Genomic DNA, 22899 nt, shown 5'->3' with positions numbered 1-22899 from the left:
AGTGATACGTCCCCACATACTGAAACGTCCCCACAAACTGAAATGTCCTCGCATAGTGAAACGTCCCCACATAGTGAAACGTCCCGACATATTGAAACATCCCCACATACTGAAACATCCCCACAAAGTGAAACATCCCCATAAAGTGAAACGTCCACACATAGAGAAACGTCCCGACATAGTGAAACAGCCCCACATCGTGAAACGTCCCCACATAGTGAAGCATCCCCACATAGTGAAACGTCCCCACATAGTGAAGCATCCCCACATAGTGAAACGTCCCCACATCGTGAAACGTCCCCACATACTGAAACGTCCCCACATAGTGAAACGTCCCCACATACTGAAACATCCCCACATAGTGAAACGTCCCCACATAGTGAAACATCCCCACAGATTGAAACATCCCCACAAAGTGAAACGTCACCACATCGTGAAACATCCCCACATCGTGAAACATCCCCACATACTGAAACGTCCCCACATACTGAAACGTCACCACATACTGAAACATCCCCACATAGTGAAACATCCCAACATAGTGAAACGTCCCCACATAGTGAAACGTCCCAACATACTGAAACGTCCCCACATACTGAAACGTCCCCACATACTGAAACGTCACCACATACTGAAACATCCCCACATAGTGAAGCATCCCAACATAGTGAAATGTCCCCATATTGTGAAACGTCCCCACATAGTGAAACATCCCCACATACTGAAACGTCCCCACATAGTGAAACATCCCCACATACTGACACGTCCCCACATAGTGAAACATCCCCACATACTGAAACGTCCCAACATAGTGAAACGTCCCCACATCGTGAAACGTCCCCACATAGTGAAGCGTCCCCACATAGTGAAATGTCCCCACATAGTGAAGCATCCCAACATAGTGAAACGTCCCCACATAGTGAAACGTCCCCACATACTGAAACGTCTCCACATCGTGAAATGTCCCCACATGTTGAAACGTCCCCACATAGTGAAACGTCCCGACATACTGAAACGTCCCCACATAGTGAAACGTCCCCACATAGTGAAACATCCCCACATAGTGAAACATCCCCACAGTGAAACTTCCCCACATAGTGAAACATCCCCACATAGTGAAACATCCCCACATACTGAAACGTCCCCACATACTGAAACGTCCCCACATACTGAAACGTCCCCACATAGTGAAACGTCCCCACATACTGAAACGTCCCCACATACTGAAACGTCCCCACATAGTGAAACGTCCCCACATAGTGAAACGTCCCCACATACTGAAACGTCCCCACATACTGAAACGTCCCCACTTAGTGAAACGTCCCCACATAGTTAAACGTCCCCACATACTGAAACATCCACACATACTGAAACGTCCCCACATAGTGAAACGTCCCCACATAGTGTAACATCCCCACATAGTGAAACGTCCCCACATCGTGAAAAGTCCCCACATAGTGAAACGTCCCCACAGAGTGAAAAATCCCCACATAGTGAAACATCCCCACATACTGAAACATCCCCACATACTGAAACGTCCTCACATAGTGAAACGTCCCCACATAGAGAAACGTCCCCACATATTGAAACGTCCACCCATTATGAAACGTCCCCACATAGTGTAATGTCCCCACAAAGTGAAACGCCCCCACATAGTGATACGTCCCCACATACTGAAACATCCCCACAAACTGAAATGTCCTTACGTAGTGAAACGTCCCCACATAGTGAAACGTCCCGACATATTGAAACATCCCCACATACTGAAACATCCCCACAAAGTGAAACATCCCCATAAAGTGAAACGTCCACACATAGAGAAACGTCCCGACATAGTGAAACAGCCCCACATACTGAAACGTCCCAACATAGTGAAACGTCCCCACATCGTGAAACGTCCCCACATAGTGAAGCATCCCCACATAGTGAAACGTCCCCACATAGTGAAGCATCCCCACATAGTGAAACGTCCCCACATAGTGAAACGTCCCCACATACTGAAACGTCCCCACATCGTGAAATGTCCCCACATGGTGAAACGTCCCCACATAGTGAAATGTCCCCGCATAGTGAAACGTCCCCACATAGTGAAACGTCCCCACAGAGTGAAACGTTCCGACATAGTGAAACGTGCCCACATAGTGAAACATCCCCACATAGTGAAACATCCCCACATAATGAAACTTCCCCACACAGTGAAACGTCCCCACATACTGACACGTCCCCACATAGTGAAACATCCCCACATACTGAAACGTCCCAACATAGTGAAACGTCACCACATCGTGAAACGTCCCCACATAGTGAAGCGTCCCCACATAGTGAAATGTCCCCACATAGTGAAGCATCCCAACATAGTGAAACGTCCCCACATAGTGAAACGTCCCCACATACTGAAACGTCTCCACATCGTGAAATGTCCCCACATGTTGAAACGTCCCCACATAGTGAAATGTCCCCGCATAGTGAAACGTCCCCACATAGTGAAACGTCCCCACATACTGAAACATCCCCACATAGTGAAACGTCCCCACATAGTGAAACATCCCCACATAGTGAAACATCCCCACAGTGAAACATCCCCACATACTGAAACGTCCCCACATACTGAAACGTCCCCACATACTGAAACGTCCCCACATAGTGAAACGTCCCCACATACTGAAACGTCCCCACATACTGAACCATCCCCACATACTGAAACGTCCCCACATAGTGAAACGTCCCCACATACTGAAACGTCCCCACATACTGAAACGTCCCCACTTAGTGAAACGTCCCCACATAGTTAAACGTCTCCACATACTGAAACATCCACACATACTGAAACGTCCCCACATCGTGAAACGTCCCCACATAGTGTAACATCCCCACATAGTGAAACGTCCCCACATCGTGAAAAGTCCCCACATAGTGAAACGTCCCCACAGAGTGAAACATCCCCACATAGTGAAACATCCCCACATACTGAAACATCCCCACATACTGAAACATCCTCACATAGTGAAACGTCCCCACATAGAGAACCGTCCCCACATATTGAAACGTCCCCACATTATGAAACGTCCCCACATAGTGTAATGTCCCCACAAAGTGAAACGCCCCCACATAGTGATACGTCCCCACATACTGAAACGTCCCCACAAACTGAAATGTCCTCACATAGTGAAACGTCCCCACATAGTGAAACGTCCTGACATATTGAAACATCCCCACATACTGAAACATCCCCACAAAGTGAAACATCCCCATAAAGTGAAACGTCCACACATAGAGAAACGTCCCGACATAGTGAAACAGCCCCACATACTGAAACGTCCCAACATAGTGAAACGTCCCCACATCGTGAAACGTCCCCACATAGTGAAGCATCCCCACATAGTGAAACGTCCCCACATAGTGAAGCATCCCCACATAGTGAAACGTCCCCACATAGTGAAACGTCCCCACATACTGAAACGTCCCCACATCGTGAAATGTCCCCACATGGTGAAACGTCCCCACATAGTGAAATGTCCCTGCATAATGAAACGTCCCCACATAGTGAAACATCCCCACATACTGAAACGTCCCCACATAGTGAAACATCCCCACATAGTGAAACGTCCCCACATCGTGAAACGTCCCCACATAGTGAAACGTCCCCACATAGTGAAACGTCCCCACATACTGAAACGTCCCCACATAGTGAAACGTCCCCACATACTGAAACATCCCCACATAGTGAAAAACGTCCCCACATAGTGAAACATCCCCACAGAGTGAAACATCCCCACAAAGTGTAACATCCCCACATCGTGAAACGTCCCCACAGAGTGAAACATCCCCACAAAGTGAAACATCACCACATCGTGAAACATCCCCACATCGTGAAACATCCCCACATACTGAAACGTCCCCACATACTGAAACGTCACCACATACTGAAACATCCCCACATAGTGAAACATCCCAACATAGTGAAACGTCCCCACATAGTGAAACGTCCCAACATACTGAAACGTCCCCACATACTGAAACGTCCCCACATACTGAAACGTCACCACATACTGAAACATCCCCACATCGTGAAGCATCCCAACATAGTGAAATGTCCCCATATTGTGAAACGTCCCCACATAGTGAAACATCCCCACATACTGAAACGTCCCCACATAGTGAAACATCCCCACATACTGACACGTCCCCACATAGTGAAACATCCACACATACTGAAACGTCCCAACATAGTGAAACGTCCCCACATCGTGAAACGTCCCCACATAGTGAAGCGTCCCCACATAGTGAAATGTCCCCACATAGTGAAGCAGCCCAACATAGTGACACGTCCCCACATAGTGAAACGTCCCCACATACTGAAACGTCTCCACATCGTGAAATGTCCGCACATGTTGAAACGTCCCCACATAGTGAAATGTCCCCGCATAGTGAAACGTTCCCACATAGTGAAACGTCCCCACATACTGAAACGTCCCCACATAGTGAAACGTCCCCACATAGTGAAACATCCCCACATAGTGAAACATCCCCACAGTGAAACATCCCCACATAGTGAAACGTCCCCACATAGTGAAACATCCCCACATACTGAAACGTCCCCACATACTAAAACGTCCCCACATACTGAAACGTCCCCACATACTGAAACGTCCCCACATACTGAAACGTCCCCACATAGTGAAACGTCCCCACATAGTGAAACGTCCCCACATACTGAAACGTCCCCACATACTGAAACGTCCCCACTTAGTGAAACGTCCCCACATAGTTAAACGTCCCCACATACTGAAACATCCACACATACTGAAACGTCCCCACATAGTGAAACGTCCCCACATAGTGTAACATCCCCACATAGTGAAACGTCCCCACATCGTGAAAAGTCCCCACATAGTGAAACGTCCCCATAGAGTGAAACATCCCCACATAGTGAAACATCCCCACATACTGAAACATCCCCACATACTGAAACGTCCTCACATAGTGAAACGTCCCCACATAGAGAAACGTCCCCACATATTGAAACGTCCACCCATTATGAAACGTTCCCACATAGTGTAATGTCCCCACAAAGTGAAACGCCCCCACATAGTGATACGTCCCCACATACTGAAACATCCCCACAAACTGAAATGTCCTCACATAGTTTAACGTCCCCACATAGTGAAACGTCCCGACATATTGAAACATCCCCACATACTGAAACATCCCCACAAAGTGAAACATCCCCATAAAGTGAAACGTCCCCACATAGTGAAACGTCCCCACATAGTGAAACGTCCCCTCATCGTGAAACGTCCCCACATAGTGAAGCATCCCCACATAGTGAAACGTCCCCACATAGTGAAGCATCCCCACATACTGAAACGTCCCCACATCGTGAAATGTCCCCACATGGTGAAACGTCCCCACATAGTGAAACGTCCCCAAATAGTGAAAGGTCCCCACAGAGTGAAACGTTCCCACATAGTGAAACGTGCCCACATAGTGAAACATCCCCACATAGTGAAACATCCCCACATAATGAAACTTCCCCACACAGTGAAACGTCCCCACATACTGAAACGTCCCCAGATCGTGAAAGGTCCCCACATAGTGAAACGTCCCCACATACTGAAACGTCCCCACATACTGAAACGTCCCCACATCGTGAAACGTCCACATATACTGAAACATCCCCACATAGTGAAACGTCCCCACAAAGTGAAACGTCCCCACATAGTGAAACGTCCTCGCATAGTGAAACGTCCCCACAGAGTGAAACATCACCACATACTGAAACGTCCCAACATAGTGAAACGTTCCCACATACTGAAACGTCCTCACATAGTGAAACATCTCCACATAGTGAAAGATCCCCACATCGTGAAAGGTCGCCACATAGTGAAACGTCCCCACATAGTGAAATGTCCCCATATTGTGAAACGTCCCCACATAGTGAAACATCCCCACATACTGAAACGTCCCCACATCGTGAAACATCCCCACATACTGACACGTCCCCACATAGTGAAACATCCCCACATAGTGAAACGTCCCCACATAGTGAAACGTCCCCACATACTGAAATGTCCCCACATTGTGAAACGTCCCCACATAGTGAAATGTCCCCACAGTGAAACATCCCCACATAGTGAAACGTCCCCACATAGTGAAACATCCCCACATACTGAAACGTCCCCACATACTGAAACGTCCCCACATACTGAAACGTCCCCACATAGTGAAACGTCCCCACATAGTGAAACGTCCCCACATACTGAAACGTCCCCACATACTGAACCATCCCCACATACTGAAACGTCCCCACATAGTGAAACGTCCCCACATAGTGAAACGTCCTCACATAGTTAAACGTCCCCACATACTGAAACGTCCCCACATACTGAAACGACCCCACTTAGTGAAACGTCCCCACATAGTTAAACGTCCCCACATACTGAAATATCCACACATACTGAAACGTCCCCACATAGTGAAACGTCCCCACATAGTGTAACATCCCCACATAGTGAAACGTCCCCACATCGTGAAAAGTCCCCACATAGTGAAACGTCCCCACATAGTGAAACATCCCCACATAGTGAAACATCCCCACATACTGAAACATCCCCACATACTGAAATGTCTTCACATAGTGAAACGTCCCCACATAGAGAAACTTCCCCACATACTGAAACGTCCCCACATTATGAAACGTCCCCACATAGTGTAATGTCCCCACATAGTGAAACGCCCCCACATAGTGATACGTCCCCACATACTGAAACATCCCCACAAACTGATATGTCCTCACATAGTGAAACGTCCCCACATAGTGAAACGTCCCGACATATTGAAACATCCCCACATACTGAAACATCCCCACAAAGTGAAACGTCCACACATAGAGAAACGTCCACACATAGAGAAACGTCCCGACATAGTGAAACATCCCCACATACTGAAACGTCCCAACATAGTGAAACGTCCCCACATCGTGAAATGTCCCCACATAGTGAAGCATCCCCACATAGTGAAACGTCCCCACATAGTGAAACGTCCCCACATACTGAAACGTCCCCACATCGTGAAATGTCCCCACATGGTGATACGTCCCCACATAGTGAAATGTCCCCGCATAGTGAAACGTCCCCACATAGTGAAACGTCCCCACATACTGAAACATCCCGACATACTGAAACGTCCCCACACAATTAAACGTCCCCACACAGTGAAACGTCCCCACATAGTGAAACGTCCCCACAGAGTGAAACGTTCCCACATCGTGAAACGTCCCCACATACTGAAACATCCCGACATACTGAAACGTCCCCACACAATTAAACGTCCCCACACAGTGAAACGTCCCCACATAGTGAAACGTCCCCACATACTGAAACGTCCCCACATACTGAAACGTCCCCACTTAGTGAAACGTCCCCACATAGTTAAACGTCTCCACATACTGAAACATCCACACATACTGAAACATCCCCACATAGTGAAACGTCCCCACATAGTGTAACATCCCCACATAGTGAAACGTCCCCACATCGTGAAAAGTCCCCACATAGTGAAACGTCCCCACAGAGTGAAACATCCCCACATAGTGAAACATCCCCACATACTGAAACATCCCCACCTACTGAAACATCCTCACATAGTGAAACGTCCCCACATAGAGAACCGTCCCCACATATTGAAACGTCCCCACATTATGAAACGTCCCCACATAGTGTAATGTCCCCACAAAGTGAAACGCCCCCACATAGTGAAACATCCTGACATATTGAAACATCCCCACATACTGAAACATCCCCACAAAGTGAAACATCCCCATAAAGTGAAACGTCCACACATAGAGAAACGTCCCGACATAGTGAAACAGCCCCACATACTGAAACGTCCCAACATAGTGAAACGTCCCCACATCGTGAAACGTCCCCACATAGTGAAGCATCCCCACATAGTGAAACGTCCCCACATAGTGAAGCATCCCCACATAGTGAAACGTCCCCACATAGTGAAACGTCCCCACATACTGAAACGTCCCCACATCGTGAAATGTCCCCACATGGTGAAACGTCCCCACATAGTGAAATGTCCCCGCATAATGAAACGTCCCCACATAGTGAAACATCCCCACATACTGAAACGTCCCCACATAGTGAAACATCCCCACATAGTGAAACGTCCCCACATCGTGAAACGTCCCCACATAGTGAAACGTCCCCACATACTGAAACGTCCCCACATAGTGAAACGTCCCCACATACTGAAACATCCCCACATAGTGAAACGTCCCCACAAAGTGAAACATCACCACATCGTGAAACATCCCCACATCGTGAAACATCCCCACATACTGAAACATCCCCACATACTGAAACGTCACCACATACTGAAACATCCCCACATAGTGAAACGTCCCCACAGAGTGAAACATCCCCACAAAGTGAAACATCACCACATCGTGAAACATCCCCACATCGTGAAACATCCCCACATACTGAAACGTCCCCACATACTGAAACGTCACCACATACTGAAACATCCCCACATAGTGAAACATCCCAACATAGTGAAACGTCCCCACATAGTGAAACGTCCCAACATACTGAAACGTCACCACATACTGAAACATCCCCACATAGTGAAGCATCCCAACATAGTGAAATGTCCCCATATTGTGAAACGTCCCCACATAGTGAAACATCCCCACATACTGAAACGTCCCCACATAGTGAAACATCCCCACATACTGACACGTCCCCACATAGTGAAACATCCACACATACTGAAACGTCCCAACATAGTGAAACGTCCCCACATCGTGAAACGTCCCCACATAGTGAAGCGTCCCCACATAGTGAAATGTCCCCACATAGTGAAGCATCCCAACATAGTGAAACGTCCCCACATAGTGAAACGTCCCCACATACTGAAACGTCTCCACATCGTGAAATGTCCGCACATGTTGAAACGTCCCCACATAGTGAAATGTCCCCGCATAGTGAAACGTCCCCACATAGTGAAACGTCCCCACATACTGAAACGTCCCCACATAGTGAAACGTCCCCACATAGTGAAACATCCCCACATAGTGAAACATCCCCACATAGTGAAACATCCCCACATACTGAAACGTCCCCACATACTAAAACGTCCCCACATACTGAAACGTCCCCACATACTGAAACGTCCCCACATACTGAAACGTCCCCACATAGTGAAACGTCCCCACATAGTGAAACGTCCCCACATACTGAAACGTCCCCACATACTGAAACGTCCCCACTTAGTGAAACGTCCCCACATAGTTAAACGTCCCCACATACTGAAACATCCACACATACTGAAACGTCCCCACATAGTGAAACGTCCCCACATAGTGTAACATCCCCACATAGTGAAACGTCCCCACATCGTGAAAAGTCCCCACATAGTGAAACGTCCCCATAGAGTGAAACATCCCCACATAGTGAAACATCCCCACATACTGAAACATCCCCACATACTGAAACGTCCTCACATAGTGAAACGTGCCCACATAGAGAAACGTCCCCACATATTGAAACGTCCACCCATTATGAAACGTCCCCACATAGTGTAATGTCCCCACAAAGTGAAACGCCCCCACATAGTGATACGTCCCCACATACTGAAACATCCCCACAAACTGAAATGTCCTCACATAGTTTAACGTCCCCACATAGTGAAACGTCCCGACATATTGAAACATCCCCACATACTGAAACATCCCCACAAAGTGAAACATCCCCATAAAGTGAAACGTCCACACATAGAGAAACGTCCCGACATAGTGAAACAGCCCCACATACTGACACGTCCCAACATAGTGAAACGTCCCCTCATCGTGAAACGTCCCCACATAGTGAAGCATCCCCACATAGTGAAACGTCCCACATAGTGAAGCATCCCCACATAGTGAAACGTCCCCACATAGTGAAACGTCCCCACATACTGAAACGTCCCCACATCGTGAAATGTCCCCACATGGTGAAACGTCCCCACATAGTGAAATGTCCCCGCATAGTGAAACGTCCCCACATAGTGAAAGGTCCCCACAGAGTGAAACGTTCCCACATAGTGAAACGTGCCCACATAGTGAAACATCCCCACATAGTGAAACATCCCCACGTAATGAAACTTCCCCACACAGTGAATCGTCCCCACATACTGAAACGTCCCCAGATCGTGAAAGGTCCCCACATAGTGAAACGTCCCCACATACTGAAACGTCCCCACATACTGAAACGTCCCCACATCGTGAAACGTCCACACATACTGAAACATCCCCACATAGTGAAACGTATCCACATAGTGAAACGACACCACATACTGAAACATCCCCACATACTGAAACGTCCCCACATAGTGAAACGTCCCCACATAGTGTAACATCCCCACATAGTGAAACGTCCCCACAAAGTGAAACGTCCCCACATAGTGAAACGTCCTCACATAGTGAAACGTCCCCACAGAGTGAAACATCACCACATACTGAAACGTCCCAACATAGTGAAACGTTCCCACGTACTGAAACGTCCTCACATAGTGAAACATCTCCACATAGTGAAAGATCCCCACATCGTGAAAGGTCGCCACATAGTGAAACGTCCCCACATAGTGAAATGTCCCCATATTGTGAAACGTCCCCACATAGTGAAACATCCCCACATACTGAAACGTCCCCACACCGTGAAACATCCCCACATACTGACACGTCCCCACATAGTGAAACATCCCCACATAGTGAAACGTCCCCACATAGTGAAACGTCCCCACATACTGAAATGTCCCCACATTGTGAAACGTCCCCACATAGTGAAATGTCCCCACAGTGAAACATCCCCACATAGTGAAACGTCCCCACATAGTGAAACATCCCCACATACTGAAACGTCCCCACATACTGAAACGTCCCCACATACTGAAACGTCCCCACATAGTGAAACGTCCCCACATTGTGAAACGTCCCCACATACTGAAACGTCCCCACATACTGAACCATCCCCACATACTGAAACGTCCCCACATAGTGAAACGTCCCCACATACTGAAACGTCCCCACATACTGAAACGACCCCACTTAGTGAAACGTCCCCACATAGTTAAACGTCCCCACATACTGAAATATCCACACATACTGAAACGTCCCCACATAGTGAAACGTCCCCACATAGTGTAACATCCCCACATAGTGAAACGTCCCCACATCGTGAAAAGTCCCCACATAGTGAAACGTCCCCACATAGTGAAACATCCCCACATAGTGAAACATCCCCACATACTGAAACATCCCCACATACTGAAATGTCTTCACATAGTGAAACGTCCCCACATAGAGAAACTTCCCCACATACTGAAACGTCCCCACATTATGAAACGTCCCCACATAGTGTAATGTCCCCACATAGTGAAACGCCCCCACATAGTGATACGTCCCCACATACTGAAACATCCCCACAAACTGATATGTCCTCACATAGTGAAACGTCCCCACATAGTGAAACGTCCCGACATATTGAAACATCCCCACATACTGAAACATCCCCACAAAGTGAAACGTCCACACATAGAGAAACGTCCACACATAGAGAAACGTCCCGACATAGTGAAACATCCCCACATACTGAAACGTCCCAACATAGTGAAACGTCCCCACATCGTGAAATGTCCCCACATAGTGAAGCATCCCCACATAGTGAAACGTCCCCACATAGTGAAACGTCCCCACATACTGAAACGTCCCCACATCGTGAAATGTCCCCACATGGTGAAACGTCCCCACATAGTGAAATGTCCCCGCATAGTGAAACGTCCCCACATAGTGAAACATCACCACATACTGAAACGTCCCCACATAGTGAAACATCCCCACATAGTGAAACGTCCCCACATTGTGAAACGTCCCCACATAGTGAAACGTCTCCACATACTGAAACGTCCCCACATAGTGAAACGTCCCCACATACTGAAACGTCCCCACATAGTGAAACGTCCCCACATACTGAAACGTCCCCACATAGTGAAACGTCCCCACATAGTGAAACGTCCCCACATACTGAAACGTCCCCACATACTGAAACGTCCCCACATAGTGAAACGTCTCCACATACTGAAACGTCCCCACATAGTGAAACGTCCCCACATACTGAAACATCCCGACATACTGAAACGTCCCCACACAATTAAACGTCCCCACACAGTGAAAGGTCCCCACATAGTGAAACGTCCCCACAGAGTGAAACGTTCCCACATCGTGAAACGTGCGCACATAGTGAAACATCCCCACATAGTGAAACATCCCCACATACTGAAACGTCCCAACATAGTGAAACTTTCCCACATACTGAAACGTCCTCACATAGTGAAACGTCTCCACATACTGAAACGTCCCCAGATCGTGAAAGGTCCCCACATAGTGAAACGTCCCCACATACTGAAACGTCCCCACATACTGAAACGTCCCCACATCGTGAAACGTCCCCACATAGTGAAACATCACCACATACTGAAACGTCCCAACATAGTGAAACTTTCCCACATACTGAAACGTCCTCACATAGTGAAACGTCTCCACATACTGAAATATCCCCACATAGTGAAACGTATCCACATAGTGAAACGACCCCACATACTGAAACATCCCCACATACTGAAACATCCCCACAAAGTGAAACGTCCCCACATAGTGTAACATCCCCACATAGTGAAACGTCCCCACAAAGTGAAACGTCCCCACATAGTGAAACGTCCTCACATAGTGAAACGTCCCCACAGAGTGAAACATCACCACATACTGAAACGTCCCAACAAAGTGAAACTTTCCCACATACTGAAACGTCCTCACATAGTGAAACGTCTCCACATAGTGAAAGATCCCCACATCGTGAAAGGTCGCCACATAGTGAAACGTCCCCACATAGTGAAATGTCCCCATATTGTGAAACGTCCCCACATAGTGAAACATCCCCACATACTGACACGTCCCCACATAGTGAAACATCCCCACATAGTGAAACGTCCCCACATTATGAAACGTCCCCACATAGTGTAATGTCCCCACATAGTGAAACGCCCCCACAGAGTGATACGTCCCCACAGACTGAAACATCCCCACAAACTGAAATGTCCTCACATAGTGAAACGTCCCCACATAGTGAAACGTCCCGACATATTGAAACATCCCCACATACTGAAACATCCCCACAAAGTGAAACGTCCACACATAGAGAAACGTCCACACAGAGAGAAACGTCCCGACATAGTGAAACATCCCCACATACTGAAACGTCCCAACATAGTGAAACGTCCCCACATCGTGAAACGTCCCCACATAGTGAAGCATCCCCACATAGTGAAACGTCCACACATAGTGAAACGTCCCCACATACTGAAACGTCCCCACATCGTGAAATGTCCCCACATGGTGAAACGTCCCCACATAGTGAAATGTCCCCGCATAGTGAAACGTCCCCACATAGTGAAACATCACCACATACTGAAACGTCCCCACATAGTGAAACATCCCCACATAGTGAAACGTCCCCACATCGTGAAACGTCCCCACATAGTGAAACGTCTCCACATACTGAAACGTCCCCACATAGTGAAACGTCCCCACATACTGAAACATCCCCACATACTGAAACGTCCCCACACAATTAAACGTCCCCACACAGAGAAACGTCCCCACATAGTGAAACGTCCCCACAGAGTGAAACGTTCCCACATCGTGAAACGTGCGCACATAGTGAAACATCCCCACATAGTGAATCATCCCCACATAATGAAACTTCCCCACACAGTGAAACGTCCCCACATACTGAAACGTCCCCAGATCGTGAAAGGTCCCCACATAGTGAAACGTCCCCACATACTGAAACGTCCCCACATACTGAAACGTCCCCACATCGTGAAACGTCCACACATACTGAAACATCCCCACATAGTGAAACGTATCCACACAGTGAAACGACCCCACATACTGAAACATCCCCACATACTGAAACATCCCCACAAAGTGAAACGTCCCCACATAGTGAAACGTCCCCACAAAGTGAAACGTCCCCACATAGTGAAACGTCCTCACATAGTGAAACGTCCCCACAGAGTGAAACATCACCACATACTGAAACGTCCCAACATAGAGAAACGTTCCCACATACTGAAACGTCCTCACATAGTGAAACGTCTCCACATAGTCAAAGATCCCCACATCGTGAAAGGTCGCCACATAGTGAAACGTCCCCACATAGTGAAATGTCCCCATATTGTGAAACGTCCCCACATAGTGAAACATCCCCACATACTGAAACGTCCCCACATAGTGAAACATCCCCACATACTGACACGTCCCCACATAGTGAAACATCCCCACATAGTGAAACGTCCCCACATAGTGAAACGTCCCCAAATACTGAAATGTCCACACATAGAGAAACGTCCCGACATAGTGAAACATCCCCACATACTGAAACGTCCCAACATAGTGAAACGTCCCCACATCGTGAAATGTCCCCACATAGTGAAGCATCCCCACATAGTGAAACGTCCCCACATAGTGAAACGTCCCCACATACTGAAACGTCCCCACATCGTGAAATGTCCCCACATGGTGAAACGTCCCCACATAGTGAAATGTCCCCGCATAGTGAAACGTCCCCACATAGTGAAACATCACCACATACTGAAACGTCCCCACATAGTGAAACATCCCCACATAGTGAAACGTCCCCACATTGTGAAACGTCCCCACATAGTGAAACGTCTCCACATACTGAAACGTCCCCACATAGTGAAACGTCCCCACATACTGAAACGTCCCCACATAGTGAAACGTCCCCACATACTGAAACGTCCCCACATAGTGAAACGTCCCCACATAGTGAAACGTCCCCACATACTGAAACGTCCCCACATACTGAAACGTCCCCACATAGTGAAACGTCTCCACATACTGAAACGTCCCCACATAGTGAAACGTCCCCACATACTGAAACATCCCGACATACTGAAACGTCCCCACACAATTAAACGTCCCCACACAGTGAAAGGTCCCCACATAGTGAAACGTCCCCACAGAGTGAAACGTTCCCACATCGTGAAACGTGCGCACATAGTGAAACATCCCCACATAGTGAAACATCCCCACATACTGAAACGTCCCAACATAGTGAAACTTTCCCACATACTGAAACGTCCTCACATAGTGAAACGTCTCCACATACTGAAACGTCCCCAGATCGTGAAAGGTCCCCACATAGTGAAACGTCCCCACATACTGAAACGTCCCCACATACTGAAACGTCCCCACATCGTGAAACGTCCCCACATAGTGAAACATCACCACATACTGAAACGTCCCAACATAGTGAAACTTTCCCACATACTGAAACGTCCTCACATAGTGAAACGTCTCCACATACTGAAATATCCCCACATAGTGAAACGTATCCACATAGTGAAACGACCCCACATACTGAAACATCCCCACATACTGAAACATCCCCACAAAGTGAAACGTCCCCACATAGTGTAACATCCCCACATAGTGAAACGTCCCCACAAAGTGAAACGTCCCCACATAGTGAAACGTCCTCACATAGTGAAACGTCCCCACAGAGTGAAACATCACCACATACTGAAACGTCCCAACATAGTGAAACTTTCCCACATACTGAAACGTCCTCACATAGTGAAACGTCTCCACATAGTGAAAGATCCCCACATCGTGAAAGGTCGCCACATAGTGAAACGTCCCCACATAGTGAAATGTCCCCATATTGTGAAACGTCCCCACATAGTGAAACATCCCCACATACTGACACGTCCCCACATAGTGAAACATCCCCACATAGTGAAACGTCCCCACATTATGAAACGTCCCCACATAGTGTAATGTCCCCACATAGTGAAACGCCCCCACAGAGTGATACGTCCCCACAGACTGAAACATCCCCACAAACTGAAATGTCCTCACATAGTGAAACGTCCCCACATAGTGAAACGTCCCGACATATTGAAACATCCCCACATACTGAAACATCCCCACAAAGTGAAACGTCCACACATAGAGAAACGTCCACACAGAGAGAAACGTCCCGACATAGTGAAACATCCCCACATACTGAAACGTCCCAACATAGTGAAACGTCCCCACATCGTGAAACGTCCCCACATAGTGAAGCATCCCCACATAGTGAAACGTCCACACATAGTGAAACGTCCCCACATACTGAAACGTCCCCACATCGTGAAATGTCCCCACATGGTGAAACGTCCCCACATAGTGAAATGTCCCCGCATAGTGAAACGTCCCCACATAGTGAAACATCACCACATACTGAAACGTCCCCACATAGTGAAACATCCCCACATAGTGAAACGTCCCCACATCGTGAAACGTCCCCACATAGTGAAACGTCTCCACATACTGAAACGTCCCCACATAGTGAAACGTCCCCACATACTGAAACATCCCCACATACTGAAACGTCCCCACACAATTAAACGTCCCCACACAGAGAAACGTCCCCACATAGTGAAACGTCCCCACAGAGTGAAACGTTCCCACATCGTGAAACGTGCGCACATAGTGAAACATCCCCACATAGTGAATCATCCCCTCATAATGAAACTTCCCCACACAGTGAAACGTCCCCACATACTGAAACGTCCCCAGATCGTGAAAGGTCCCCACATAGTGAAACGTCCCCACATACTGAAACGTCCCCACATACTGAAACGTCCCCACATCGTGAAACGTCCACACATACTGAAACATCCCCACATAGTGAAACGTATCCACACAGTGAAACGACCCCACATACTGAAACATCCCCACATACTGAAACATCCCCACAAAGTGAAACGTCCCCACATAGTGAAACGTCCCCACAAAGTGAAACGTCCCCACATAGTGAAACGTCCTCACATAGTGAAACGTCCCCACAGAGTGAAACATCACCACATACTGAAACGTCCCAACATAGAGAAACGTTCCCACATACTGAAACGTCCTCACATAGTGAAACGTCTCCACATAGTCAAAGATCCCCACATCGTGAAAGGTCGCCACATAGTGAAACGTCCCCACATAGTGAAATGTCCCCATATTGTGAAACGTCCCCACATAGTGAAACATCCCCACATACTGAAACGTCCCCACATAGTGAAACATCCCCACATACTGACACGTCCCCACATAGTGAAACATCCCCACATAGTGAAACGTCCCCACATAGTGAAACGTCCCCAAATACTGAAATGTCCCCACATTGTGAAACGTCCCCACATAGTGAAACGTCCCCACATACTGAAACATCCCCACATAGTTAAACGTCACCACATAGTGAAACGTCACCACATAGTGAAACGTCCCCACATCGTGAAACACCCCCACATAGTGAAACATCCCCACATAGTGAAACGTCCCCACATAGTGAAACGTCCCCACATAGTGAAGCATCCCCACATAGTGAAATGTCCCCACAGAGTGAAACGTCCCCACATAGTGAAACATCCCCACATAGTGAAACGTCTCCACATACTGAAACGTCCCCACAGAATGAAACGTCTCCACAAACTGAAACGTCCCCACATCGTGAAACGTCCCCACATACTGAAACATCCCCACATACTGAAACGTCCCCACATACTGAAACGTCCCCACATACTGAAACGTCCCCACATACTGAAACGTCCCCACATACTGAAACGTCCCCACATCATGAAACGTCCACACATACTGAAACATCCCCACATAGTGAAACGTATCCACATAGTGAAACGACCCCACATACTGAAACATCCCCACATAGTGAAACGTCACCACATAGTGAAACATCCCCACATAGTGTAACATCCCCATATAGTGAAACGTCCCCACAAAGTGAAACGTCCCCACATAGTGAAACGTCCTCACATAGTGAAACGTCCCCACAGAGTGAAACATCCCCAAATACTGAAACATCCCAACATAGTGAAACGTTCCCACATACTGAAACGTCCTCACATAGTGAAACGTCTCCACATAGTGAAAGATCCCCACATCGTGAAAGGTCCCCACATAGTGAAACGTTCCCACATAGTGAAATGTCCCCATATTGTGAAACGTCCCCACATAGTGAAACGTCCCCACATAGTGAAACGTCCCCACATACTGAAACGTCCCCACATACTGAAACGTCCCCACATGGTGAAACATCCCCACATAGTGAAATGTCCCCACATAGTGAAACGTCCCCACATAGTGAAACGTCCCCACATACTGAAACATCCCCACATAGTGAAACGTCCCCACAAAGTGAAACATCCCCACATAGTGAAACATCCCCACAGTGAAACATCCCCACATAGTGAAACGTCCCCACATAGTGAAACATCCCCACATACTGAAACGTCCCCACATACTGAAACGTCCCCACATACTGAAACGTCCCCACATAGTGAAACGTCCCCACATAGTGAAACGTCCCCACATACTGAAACGTCCCCACATACTGAACCGTCCCCACATACTGTAACGTCCCCACATAGTGAAACGTCCCCACATACTGAAACGTCCCCACATACTGAAACGTCCCCACATACTGAAACGTCCCCACATAGTGAAACGTCCCCACATAGTGTAATATTCCCACATAGTGAAACGTCCCCACATCGTGAAAAGTCCCCACATAGTGAAACGTCCCCACATAGTGAAACATCCCCACATAGTGAAACATCCCCACATACAGAAACATCCCCACATACTGAAACGTCCTCACAAAGTGAAACGTCCCCACATAGAGAAACGTCCCCACATACTGAAACGTCCCCACATTATGAAACATCCCCACATAGTGTAACGTCCCCACATAGTGAAACGCCCCCACATAGTGATACATCCCCACATACTGAAACATCCCCACAAACTGAAATGTCCTCACATAGTGAAACGTCCCCACATAGTGAAACGTCCCCACATAGTGAAACATCCCCACATACTGAAACATCCCCACAAAGTGAAACATCCCCATAAAGTGAAACGTCCACACATAGAGAAACGTCCCGACATAGTGAAACATCCCCACATACTGAAACGTCCCAACATAGTGAAACGTCCCCACATCGTGAAACGTCCCCACATAGTGAAGCATCCCCACACAGTGAAACGTCCCCACATAGTGAAGCATCCCCACGTAATGAAACGTCCCCACATAGTGAAACGTCCCCACATACTGAAACGTCCCCACATACTGAAACGTCCCCACATCATGAAACGTCCACACATACTGAAACATCCCCACATAGTGAAACGTATCCACATAGTGAAACGACCCCACATACTGAAACATCCCCACATAGTGAAACGTCCCCACATAGTGAAATATCCCCACATAGTGTAACATCCCCATATAGTGAAACGTCCCCACAAAGTGAAACGTCCCCACATAGTGAAACGTCCTCACATAGTGAAACGTCCCCACAGAGTGAAACATCCCCAAATACTGAAACGTCCCAACATAGTGAAACGTTCCCACATACTGAAACGTCCTCACATAGTGAAACGTCTCCACATAGTGAAAGATCCCCACATCGTGAAAGGTCCCCACATAGTGAAACGTTCCCACATAGTGAAATGTCCCCATATTGTGAAACGTCCCCACATAGTGAAACGTCCCCACAAAGTGAAACGTCCCCACATACTGAAACGTCCCCACATACTGAAACGTCCCCACATCGTGAAATGTCCCCACATGGTGAAACGTCCCCACATAGTGAAATGTCCCCACATAGTGAAACGTCCCCACATAGTGAAACGTCCCCACATACTGAAACATCCCCACATAGTGAAACGTCCCCACAAAGTGAAACATCCCCACATAGTGAAACATCCCCACAGTGAAACATCCCCACATAGTGAAACGTCCCCACATAGTGAAACGTCCCCACATAGTGAAACGTCCCCACATAGTGAAACATCCCCACAGTGAAACATCCCCACATAGTGAAACGTCCCCACATAGTGAAACATCCCCACATACTGAAACGTCCCCACATACTGAAACGTCCCCACATACTGAAACGTCCCCACATAGTGAAACGTCCCCACATAGTGAAACGTCCCCACATACTGAAACGTCCCCACATACTGAACCGTCCCCACATACTGTAACGTCCCCACATACTGAAACGTCCCCACATAGTGAAACGTCCCCACATACTGAAACATCCCCACATACTGAAACGTCCCCACACAATTAAACGTCCTCACACAGTGAAACGTCCCCACATAGTGAAACGTCCCCACAGAGTGAAACGTTCCCACATAGTGAAACGTCCCCACATACTGAAATGTCCCCACATTGTGAAACGTCCCCACATAGTGAAACGTCCCCACATAGTGAAACGTCTCCACATACTGAAACGTCCCCACATCGTGAAACGTCCCCACAAACTGAAATGTCCACACATACTGAAACGTCCCCACATAGTGAAACGTCCCCACATAGTGAAACGTCCCCACATAGTGAAACGTCCCCACATACTGAAACATCCCCACATACTGAAACGTCCCCACATACTGAAAAGTCCTCACATAGTGAAACGTCCCCACATAGTGAAACGTCCCCACATACTGAAACGTCCCCACACAATTAAACGTCCTCACACAGTGAAACGTCCCCACATAGTGAAACGTCCCCACAGAGTGAAACGTTCCCACATAGTGAAACGTCCCCACATACTGAAATGTCCCCACATTGTGAAACGTCCCCACATAGTGAAACGTCCCCACATAGTGAAACGTCTCCACATACTGAAACGTCCCCACATCGTGAAACGTCCCCGCATACTGAAACGTCCCCACATACTGAAACGTCCCCACATAGTGAAATGTCCCCACATAGTGTAACATCCCCACATAGTGATACGTCCCCACATCGTGAAACGTCCCCACATAGTGAAACGTCCCCACATAGTGAAACATCCCCACATAGTGAAACATCCCCACATACTGAAACATCCCCACATAGTGAAACGTCCCCACAAAGAGAAACGTCCCCACATACTGAAACGTCCCCACATACTGAAACGTCCCCACATACTGAAACGTCCCCACATACTGAAACGTCCCCACATAGTGTAATGTCCCCACATAGTGAAACGTCCCCAGATAGTGATACGTCCCCACATACTGAAACATCCCCACATACTGAAACATCCCCCATACTGAAACGTCCCGACGTAGTGAAACGTCCCCACAGAGTGAAACGTCCCCACATACTGAAACGTTCCCACATCGTGAAACGTCGCCACATAGTGAAACGTCCCCACATAGTGAAATGTCCCCACAGACTGAAACGACCCCACAAAGTGAAACGTTCCCACAAAGTGAAACGTCCCCGCATACTGAAACTTCACCACATAGTGAAACATCCCCACATAGTGAAACATCCCCACATAGTGAAACGTCCCCACATAGTGAAACATCCTCACATACTGAAACGGCCCCACATACTGAAACGTCCCCACATACTGAAACATCCCCACATAGTGAAACGTCCCCACATACTGAAATGTCCCCACATACTGAAACGTCCCCACATAATGAAACGTCCCCACATACTGAAACGTCCCCACATACTGAAACGTCCCCACTTAGTGAAACGTCCCCACATAGTTAAACGTCCCCACATCCTGAAACATCCCCACGGACTGAAACGTCCCCACATAGTGAAACGTCCCCACATAGTGTAACATCCCCACATAGTGATACGTCCCCACATCGTGAAACGTCCCCACATAGTGAAACGTCCCCACATACTGAAACGTCCCCACATCGTGAAACATCCCCACATAGTGAAACGTATCCACATAGTGAAACGACCCCACATACTGAAACATCCCCACGTAGTGAAACGTCCCCACATAGTGAAACGTCCCCACATAGTGAAGCATCCCCACATAGTGAAACGTCCCCACATAGTGAAACGTCCCCACATCGTGAAACATCCCCACATAGTGAAACGTACCACATACTGAAACGTCCCCACATCGTGAAACATCCCCACATACTGAAACATCCCCACATCGTGAAACGTCCCCACATACTGAAACATCCCCACATAGTGAAACGTCCCCACATACTGAAACGTCCCCACATAGTGAAACATCGTTGCATACTGAAACGTCCCCACATGCTGAAACGTCCCCACATAGTGAAACGTCCCCACATAGTGAAACGTCCCCACATAGTGAAACGTCCCCACATAGTGAAACGTCCCCACATAGTGAAGCATCCCCACATAGTGAAACGTCCCCACATACTGGAACGTCCCCACATAGTGAAACGTCCCCACATTGTGAAACGTCCCCACATCGTGAAACATCCCCACATAGTGAAACGTCCCCACATACTGGAACGTCCCCACATAGTGAAACGTCTCCACATACTGAAACGTCCCCACATCGTGAAACGTCCGCACATACTGAAACGTCCCCACATACTGAAACGTCCCCACATAGTGAAACGTCCACACATAGTGAAACGTCCCCACATACTGAAACGTCCCCACATGCTGAAATGTCCACACATACTGAAACGTCCCCACATAGTGAAACGTCCCCACATAGTGAAACGTCCCCACATAGTGAAACGTCCCCACATCGTGAAACGTCCCCACATACTGAAACGTCCCCACACAATTAAACGTCCTCACACAGTGAAACGTCCCCACATAGTGAAACGTCCCCACAGAGTGAAACGTTCCCACATAGTGAAACGTCCCCACATACTGAAATGTCCCCACATTGTGAAACGTCCCCACATAGTGAAACGTCCCCACATAGTGAAACGTCTCCACATACTGAAACGTCCCCACATCGTGTAACGTCCCCACATAC

This window comes from Pristiophorus japonicus, chromosome 12 (assembly GCF_044704955.1).
Source record: "Pristiophorus japonicus isolate sPriJap1 chromosome 12, sPriJap1.hap1, whole genome shotgun sequence".
Taxonomy (NCBI): domain Eukaryota; kingdom Metazoa; phylum Chordata; class Chondrichthyes; family Pristiophoridae; genus Pristiophorus; species Pristiophorus japonicus.
The sequence above is the reverse complement of the archived record's forward strand: the minus strand, read 5'-3'. Positions refer to the sequence as shown.